Here is a 10,000-nt window from a genome sequence, read left to right on the forward strand (position 1 = left end):
ACATCTACAAATAATACCATGTGGCTCGAATCCTTGCGCCCTCGAAGATCAACAACTCTCTGTGACCCCATGGCCCCCAACTCGCATCTTAGGATCATGCAGAGATCACGATATCTCTCATCATGCTATAACGCATTTCCATAACCACATGACTCCTACAAGATAAAAGATTTTTCTTATAACATTACGAGAGCATTTTCCTATGTCTCCCGGTGAATTACGCATCCGGAGAAAAATCACACGAAAAAAAAAAACGAAACAAAAAAATTCAACAACCATTTCGAAAATTAAAATAAATATCGACTGAACTTTGACCCTTCCAAAACTTAAGAACTAGTTGACCCCTTATTCAACCCAGTAGTCTGTCTTTTTTTTCTTACACTGCTTAAATCTTATTTCTTTCTCTTTTTCCTAATTTTATTATTATTATTACTACTATCATTATTAACTATTTAACAACATGTTCTTACTTTTAAATCAATTATTATTTCAATAAACCCCACAAGGCAAAGATTCACTCCTCCTCCATTGTGCGAAAAGAAATACATGTCAAAAAACAAGAAAAAACTGCATAATTCTGATTTGAGAAAACATCAATTGCATAAAAATAATAATAAAAAATCCCTTATAAGCATTCACAAAGTCTCATCTCACCCGGAATAAATTTTAAATAACAAAACACAGATTCGTGGAAACCTAAAATAGTCCAAGTCAACAAATTCTGAGGTCGGTTGGATCACCTTTACCATTTCACAGAATATCAAAAATAAAAATAATCACAGTCATTTACAAAGATACATAGACATTTATAATTAAAATACATGGTCGTTTCCAAAAACAAAAAAAAAAACGACTGACTTATAAACTTCCAGACAATCCTTCACAAAACAAAAATTCAACAACAAAATAACAATCGATGGAAACTAAAATTGTCCACGTCACCCAACTCTGGGTTTTTTTTAAGAAAAAAAATCGCATTTGACTTATCCGAGTGATTATTATTATGGCTGCTTGCCATTTCCTCTTCTGCCACTTACGTCACGCACGTCAGGGGAATTCCATTTGCTCCCTGGCGCTGGACAGAAATATATTTCGCTCTGCTATATTGGAAAAACTATTTTCCAGGTCGTTACTTGCGACTGCCTTTCAAGGCATATAGCTCAGCGAAAAATATCGGAATTTCCACACATGAATGTTTCCATGTTGATCCTACTCGAAATCAACGGAATTCCATCATCCAAAGACAACACTTGTGTTTCCCCCTTTTTTTCTTGATCTAAAAAAAAAAAAAAAACCCACACACACACACATTTCAAAATTTCATTATACAAAGTACATACATAAAATAACATTTTTCCACACCAGAAAAAAATCCTAAGGAAAAACCCGTACAATTAGAGAAAAAAATCACATTGACAGAACCTGTCCATTGTTTTTTTTCACAAAGTACACCGAGTTTTTCAGTTCAAAAATTGCAACATTTAAAGTGTGTGTAATTGTGTAACATTCTAATTCATAACAAACATTTTTGAATGACGTGTTTCTCTTTTAATGTGACACGAAATTTCACCCACACTGTAACTAAAGTTCATATGTTCTATTCTATTCTTTTTCTTTTTTCTTTCTGTTTTACACATTGGCAGTATTAGTATTTTTTCTTTCTTCTGTACTTTCAATTTATATATTAAAAATCAACAATTCGTTATCTGTATGTCGATCGAGCTATCTGTTTTTCAATTTTTCTTAATTTAGCATATAAACCTATCTATATGTAATTTTAATTTGTCTATTTTTCCGTTGTGTCTATATTTTTTTTCACTATAGTAACCTCCAGATTCGATGTTTTTCTTTAATTTTCTTTATCTTTTCATCTTTATTTCTAGTGTACAATATTTTTTTTCATTGTGTCTATATTTTTTTCATTATGGTAGCCTCCAGGTTCGATTTTTTAATGGACCCTACGTTGTTTTTTTTCCGTGGTAACCGAAGTTCTTTTTTTTTTTCTTGCAGAAAAAAATTGGTCACGGGCATCAAATTACGTATTTTTTGTGTTGTTATATCTAATAAAAGGGACCATTGTGTGATCGTTTAGTTGTCTTTCTATTAGATGATATGTTCATATGGCGATGTGTGCGTGTGTGTGAGTATGTGTTGTACATGTATTATTTGGACATACCTTCCTGCGTCGTCAATGTTGGTCTATATGGATTCATCTCGTGTCTTGGAGGGAGACTGGTACCTGTTTGGACGAAGATTCAATCACTCCAAATTGGTTTTATAGTTTATTTCACTTTCCAGATGTCTCGCAGAAGAATGGAAAGTGAATCTCTGGCTTGCATGGTTTCTCTTGTTCTCATTTCTACACACGTCAGCGTCAGCCCCCCCCCCCCCTCAGTGAAGGGGGGGGGAGACTACTGTGAAGCCGTCCGTCGCCTTCTAAGTCCAAACCAAATCTCCTCGATTCAGCTAACCTGATCACGTGACTCACATACAATCCGATCTACTGACCCTGACTTCCGGTCAACGTTTCTACAATATAATTTACTCATCCCCCCCCTCTCTCTCTCTCGATACATTCTATAACAATTTGATTCGCCTTTTATTCTTCTGTAATTTTACTATTTCTTGATTAGATAAACGAAAAATTTTATTATTTTTCGATTGGATAAAACAGAAACGAGGAGATTAATGAGTTCTTGACGATTACTATGAGAAAGTCGTGATATATAAACTAAATGTCACGGTGTATAACCTGGAACAACAACAATTACGATTAGAGATTCTTTGTTGCCTGTCATCGGATATTTTAAACTGATTTAGGTTCGATAATTTAGCGTGTTTTAAGCGAGTTTGTTGCTGCGGACTTTCTTTTTGCCTCCTCAATTTGAAGATATTTTTTAAATTGACGTGAACACTAGAATATTTCAATTAAAAGTCAAATATGAACAAGTAAAATTATAGAAGAATAAAAGGCCAATCAAATGAGGTATAGTTTGTTTAAACAGTTACATTAAATTTAGCTTAAATTTGCAATTTTTGAAAAAAAATACACGTGCGGGCTTTCTTTCTGCCACCTCTGTGTGCGTATGTATGTTTATATATATATATATATATATATATATATATATATATATATATATATATATATATATATATATTGCTGTTGCTCCATATTGCTTCGACTCGGTGTTGTAAGCAACGGATTATTTTAAAGGTTAGAGTACTTGGAAAAACTCAGTTGTAAAAGTGACATTATTCTGAAGATTGAAGTTCAATTCCCAGTGTGAGTGACCGAAATTATAATTGCGAATTACTCAGGACCTCTATCCAGTCATAGCTGACAACGAGAGGATGCTATCCTCGCCAATTAAATAAAGTGTTCCGTTCGAAATTCCGTGCAGACTACCGAATTCAACCAAGAGATTCCCGAGTCCAACAAGATACACTTCATATGCAAACTCTTCATATGTGGATATCATGTTTCTATTAACAAAAAAAAGAAAAAAAACGCTTTCTTCTGAAATGTTATGCTTTATCGTTATTTTCATGGCAAGTGCTCGTCTGAGCTCCAATATATAGTCGCCCTTTGACTGATTTTCACGAAAACACCTGCTGGCCTAATCCCTAATCCTACCTTTTATGTTGGAGACAACCCACGAAAGTGAGAAAAACTACCGTACCTTGCATGGTTGAGAACACTTATTTCCTATGCTGAGTGCATTCCAGTGTTAACGAAATATCCCCGTCCTATCTAACATCTAGTGGGAGTTAATGGACATTTGTATTGTTTGTCATTGTGAAATGTTGTATGTTCTCTCACATTTACCAGTGTGTTTAATAAATGTGTGTATTTGTACTTGAGCGCAGTCTACTTAGTCATGGTACATTATTTATGCTTGCTAACTATTTTCTATTTCAGGTTAATAAAATTAATCAAGTGATTCTGATACTTACAACACTAGTGGCCTCCGACTTACAACAATTCAAACTTCGGGGCATTTAAGGTGATCACATTTCCGAAAGAAATATAGTCTTCTTTTTGCAAAGAATGAAAAGAAACTGAGCCTTTACCAAAAGGGAAAAATAGCTGGATGATATATTCGCAAGCTAATAAACGATTTTCATTGGTCGTCAGATGATTTAACCTCTAGTGCAAACAGGTGATCGCACATAAAGCAAGAAGGAGGAAATACATTTGTCATTTCGGCGTTTGGCGTAATTAAGGGTAGAGAATATAATGTAAAAAAAAGAACAGTTGGATTATCATGAAAAAAAATGAGTAAAAATATCATCATCATCATCATCATCATCATCAATGGGTGTCCTGCCTGGTACAGGCATTGACAGCTATGGCTCTATTTATCTCTTTCTCTCGGGGCATTCATGAATTCATTGTTGCTCATCATTTTTTATGCTGCTCAGGTATTCAGACTGTCAATGTATGTTTTTCGTCATCGTGCTCTGCTTCTTCTACCCACGATCTTTCCTGCCAAGCTAATCTGTTCCATTCCGCTTTTTCTGTAGATATGACCCATGAATCTCATTTTTGTTGTTGTTGTTGTTTTTTTTGTTTTGTTTTTTTGTTCGTACTGTTCTTATTAGAGACCTTTCTGATTGCCATTTCTAACGGCTCTTGGTTTGTTTTCTTTTCTGTTTAGGATATCTTCAAAATTCTCCTCAGGAGCCAAGTTTCAGTTGTCTTTAGTCTCTTTATCGTAGTGTTGGTGATTGTCCAGCACTCACAACTGTATAATACATGGACCATACATACGTTTGGACTATTCTGAATTTGGTGTCTATTTTTATGTTTCTGTTGGTCATGATTGATAACAATCTCTTGAAGGTGACTTTGGCTGCGACTATGTGACTTTGTATTTCAGTAGTACACCTTCCATCAGATATGATCCAGTACCCCAGATATTTGAATTTATCCACGTGTTTAACTGGTACATTGTGACATTGTAGCTTGCATGTTGGAGCTTGGGTGTTCTTGGATACTGTCGTGCTTACCGTTTTTGAAATGTTTAAAGCAAGTCCTTTACTTTCACTTGCTTCCACCACATTCTCCAGAATTTGTTGGAGGGTCTCTTTGGATTTTGCTATTAATACAATGTCGTCTGCATACCTAAGTTGGTTAATGTTGTGTCCACCCAAACTTATTCTTTTGATCTCCTCAATTTCTCTCAGTATGTTTTCACTTAAGAGGTTGAATAAGTCTGGTGACAAAGCACACTCTTGGCGGATTCCTCTTCTTATTAATGTTTCCTCACATCTCCAATAGAGGTTGCTAAAGCCTTTCTAATCAATGCCTAGTCTATTTAGCATTTTGAATAGGTCTTCATGTCTTACTTTATTAAAAGCTTTTGAGCAATTTTTATTTTTTTTATTACATTTTCACCCCAAACAAGGCACATTGCCACTTTGGTGTAGGAGGCTACTATCAGGGGCAACAACTACTGGGCTACTATGTAGGGATTTGGGCAGCAAGATGTCGGTTCACGTTACTCTTGAACTTATGCACGTCAGTACAGTTTAGGAAGCAGGGACCTGGAATGGAATTGATAAAACACGTCTTTATACATCATTCTGTCAGCATTATTATCGTGAATATGGCATTTGTCTGCGAATTGCCCTTCTGATATTTCAGATCATATTTTTTTTTTCGAAGTTTCATCGTTAGTATTTTCAGTAGACTTTTCAACGTATGGCTTATCAGGCTAATCCTTCTGTGACATTCACAGTCGATTATTCCAGGTTTCTTGGGGAGTTTGATGAATGTGGAAATAAGCATATCTGCAGAAATCTTTCCAGTGTCGTAGATGCTATTGAGAAGAACAAATAGCTTATCAATGCCTATTTTATCAAGTGTTTCATACGTTTCCACTGGTATAGAGTCTGGTCCAACAGCCTTTCCTTTGTTCATTACTCTGATGGCATTTTCAACTTCTGCCTCTAAAAAGGTGGTTCTTTTATCGGTTTCGTAATCTCGGACTGATTTTCTCTGTCGTCTTGAAAAAGGTCTTCAATATATTCTTCCTATCTGTTCAGTATATTTGTTTTATCCATCAGGACACTCCCATATTTTGATTTTATACAGCCGCTATAAAAAGATGATTTCTTGCCTGTGATATCATTGATTTTGCTGTGCATGTACTCATTATCTATTTTTTCCAATTTCACTCACATTGCTCATTAAGCCTCTTTTTCCACACATCTTTATTTGTCGATTGATTTATACTTGATGGAGTCATCCTTTGCTTTTCGTCTTCTGTTCATTTTATCAATGATTTCTTGTGTTTTTCATTTCTTTTTTTTTTTCATGTTTTTACATGGATGTTCTCTTCTATCACCTCCTTGATGATATTCTTCAGCTTTTCCCATTGACTTTCTACATCAGTGATTATCTTCAAGGCCAAAAAATCTGCTTTTAACTGCTACCGAAAAACTCTCGTTAAGTGCACTGTCCGTCTTCAACAGTTTGAAATTATAATTTGGTTTATGTTTTGTTTTTTTTAACGGTTTTCAACTTCAAGTTGCATATACACACAACAGGGATATGGTCACTGCCACAGTCTGCTCCTGTCATAGATTTTTATTGCCTTTCGGAAGCAGGATTGGATCAAAATATAATCGATCTGGTTGCGTTGTCTATCGCCTGGATTCATCCATGTCCACATCTTCTTGGATGATTCTCATTCCATCTATTCGTTGCAATATATTCATTTTCCATACACCAATTGTTCTCCCTTTTCGTTAATTTCATCGAATCCATGTGAGCCAACAATATTTCCAATTCTATTTGCTTCCAAGTTGACATTAGAATCGTCCATTATAATCCTGACATGAAATGATTTCAGTTGCTTCAGAGTTTCTTTCAGTTTTTCGTAGAACATTTCTATTTCATCATGATTTAATGTTAGAGCATATATCTGTAAGGTACTAATGCCAAAAGGTTTGGCACTGAGAGTCACTGCCATGATTCGGTCTGATATTGGCCAGTAGCCTTTAAGTGTCGTCACTATGTTGGGTGAGATTATTATGTCGACGCCTCTTTAATGTTGTTCACCACCAGAGTAGAGCATTTTATAACCATCTGATATAAGATATACTGCTCCTTTCCACCTCATATCTGAAAGTCCTAAGATGCCAATATCTGTTCTCTTCATTTCACTTTTAACATTGGCAAATTTGCCCATCTGGTGCAGGACTCTTACGTTGCACGTTTCTATCTTCTTTGGTTTACTCTTTGATCGTTGTCGAAGATTAGTTTGTCACCAGTCTATCATGGTAATCCTTACCAAGCGAGGTGTTGTGATTCAGAACTCTATTCACGCTGTTTCTCGAATAATGAGTTTGATGTATTGTCATAACTTTCTTTGTTATACAATATGTTGCAGTTTCTTTCTGTCCGAGCAGTAAAATATATAAGTAAAGTAAAAACAATATAAGTAAAAATATAGACAATCCAAAATTCATGTTTCTACTCAGTTAAATTTAAACATTGTTTTTTACTTTATAAATAAAATATCTCAGGGTAGACACAAGAGCCGCACCACATCACTCACATCATGACCAGAAAAAACTTAATGATCACCCACTTCCGTATCTGATAACATAAGAGGAAACAGGTTAATAATTTGTGATTTTCCCAACATTCAAATCAATTTAAAGATATTATTTAAAACAGAAAATTTGATTTTTGTCTTTGTTTATATTCATAAAGTTACTTTAAACACATGCAATAAATGCAAAAATATAGAAATGAATAGATCCCCCCCCCAAAAAAAAACGAAAGCTAAAAAGTAAAGGGACATCATTTCTGGTTATCAGAGATTTTTGTGTCGAAATACAAAACTGATCTTAAAACATTCTAACACAATATTTGAAAGGTAGGGGAAAACTTGAATATAATATTCAAATATCTCATATAGAAATCAACTGTTAGCCTCAGGAAGAGGTTCCTTTAGTGGTGAGAACTTCGATTGAAATAAAATGAAACAACAAAATACGCACACACATACACACACGCATGTGTGTGTGTGTGTGTGTGTGTGTGTGTGTGTGTGTGTGTGTGTGTGTGTGTGTGTGTGTGTGTGAAATGAGTACATAGATTCCAACGAGAGGAAAATGTATATTCAAATGACCGGGGGGTGGGGGTCACAAACAATTGTTTTTTATATACCTGTTTTATTATTTGATATTTTCATTTTTCATATTATTAAAATAAGTGGAAGTTCCATGCAGAGATGAAAATATCAAATAATAAAACAAGTATATAAAAAGAATAACAATTGTTGGTAACCACACTCATTAATATATATATATATATATATATATATATATATATATATATATATATATATATATATATATACGAAAATTAAACATGTTTTAACTCTTGCTAAAGTGTTTTTTAACATATTTTATTAACTCTTTGTTTATGCATATATATGTATATATATAAATATATATATAAACAAAGAGTTAATAACATATGTTAAAAAACACTTTAGCAAGAGTTAAAACATGTTTAATTTTAATAAAGAAAACACAAAAAGTGTGTTGTCCTTAATGCTTAGAGTTTCAACAGAAATACACCCTTTACATCTAGATACTTCACTTTCACCAACTTTTTTGGATTTTACTATCATTGGATCTTCCACACTTCAATCGAACATCCATTCATGTGAAATCACTTTTCATTTTTTCTCCATTCCCTCTTTTTTAACTTTTAGCAAATACGCTCTATGGCTCACTTGCCGTTTATTAAATACTTTGTAAGCAAAATCTGATCCCGCATTTAATTCTAATTTCTCCCCTCTGATGAGAAGGAAAGTATTTCTTTCGAAACTCCGTGGAATAAGCACAATCGCCTTCTTTTGTGTTTTCTTTTTGAATATTAAATATGTTTTTAACTCTTGCTTAAGTGTTTTTCTAAAGATGTTTTATTAACTCTTTCTTTATATCATAAGCTCTATTTCCTATTTGGTTTTATTCAGCTCTTACATCTGCTTAGAATTAATTTATAAATATTAAGTCTTTAATATTTATAATATACTTTAAGTTTACTATTTTGGATTATCTTTGTAAACTTAGTTTTAATTCTCTTTATATATATATATATATATATATATATATATATATATATATATATATATATATTAGGTTCTTGTTAATGAAACTAGAATTGGCTTCTGTTGCCGGGTTCGAATCTATCAACTGGTGTTAATCATGACATCCTGCACTGATGATTCCCGAAAGGATGAAACACTAGTGTCTGTAGGTATTTAATAATTATTATAGTATATATGTGTGTGTGTGTGTGTGTGTGTGTGTGTGTGTGTGTGTGTGTGTGTGTGTGTGTGTGTGTGTGTGTGTGTGTGTGTGGAAATGCTTGGTTTCTGAGTTATACTCGTAGATCATTGAACCTAATACTGATCAGCTTCATCTATTTTAAGCATCTACTTACACTGCATGTTCAGTTCTCCATAATTCTACATACGGGATGGATAAACACTATCCCTGTGAAAGGATCACAAGTAAAATAAACTTTGGCCTTGTGTTACCACATACAATTCAATGGCTTCATCTCGTCAGTAATCATCACTGAACAAAATATTATTAAGTAGGGTTAGATTTTCAAACAATATGACAAAAATCACAGATTATTGTAATTTTGCAGCCATTAACAAAATCTGGCTTAATGTAGCAAGCAAATGTCATTGAATAAAAACAAATATGGTTAAAAGCAAGATAAAACAATAGGAGATCCAAGTTACCATGTAATACAATGTGTACAATAGGAGTAGTAATAGCATTTTTTATATATATAGAAATCACTACAAGGCTTGAAGCCACCTGGATTAGCTGCATATGTGTCCATAAGTAACAATAATTCAGTAATAGGTAAAAAATATATAATACAGAAAAGGAGTGAAAAAACACACACACACACACATTTCTACTGGTGTTGTATATAGTACAACAATAAAATGATGAA

Source organism: Euprymna scolopes, chromosome 8 (genome assembly GCF_053919585.1).
Source record: "Euprymna scolopes isolate OS-2025 chromosome 8, ASM5391958v1, whole genome shotgun sequence".
In the NCBI taxonomy this organism is placed as follows: Eukaryota; Metazoa; Mollusca; class Cephalopoda; order Sepiida; family Sepiolidae; genus Euprymna; species Euprymna scolopes.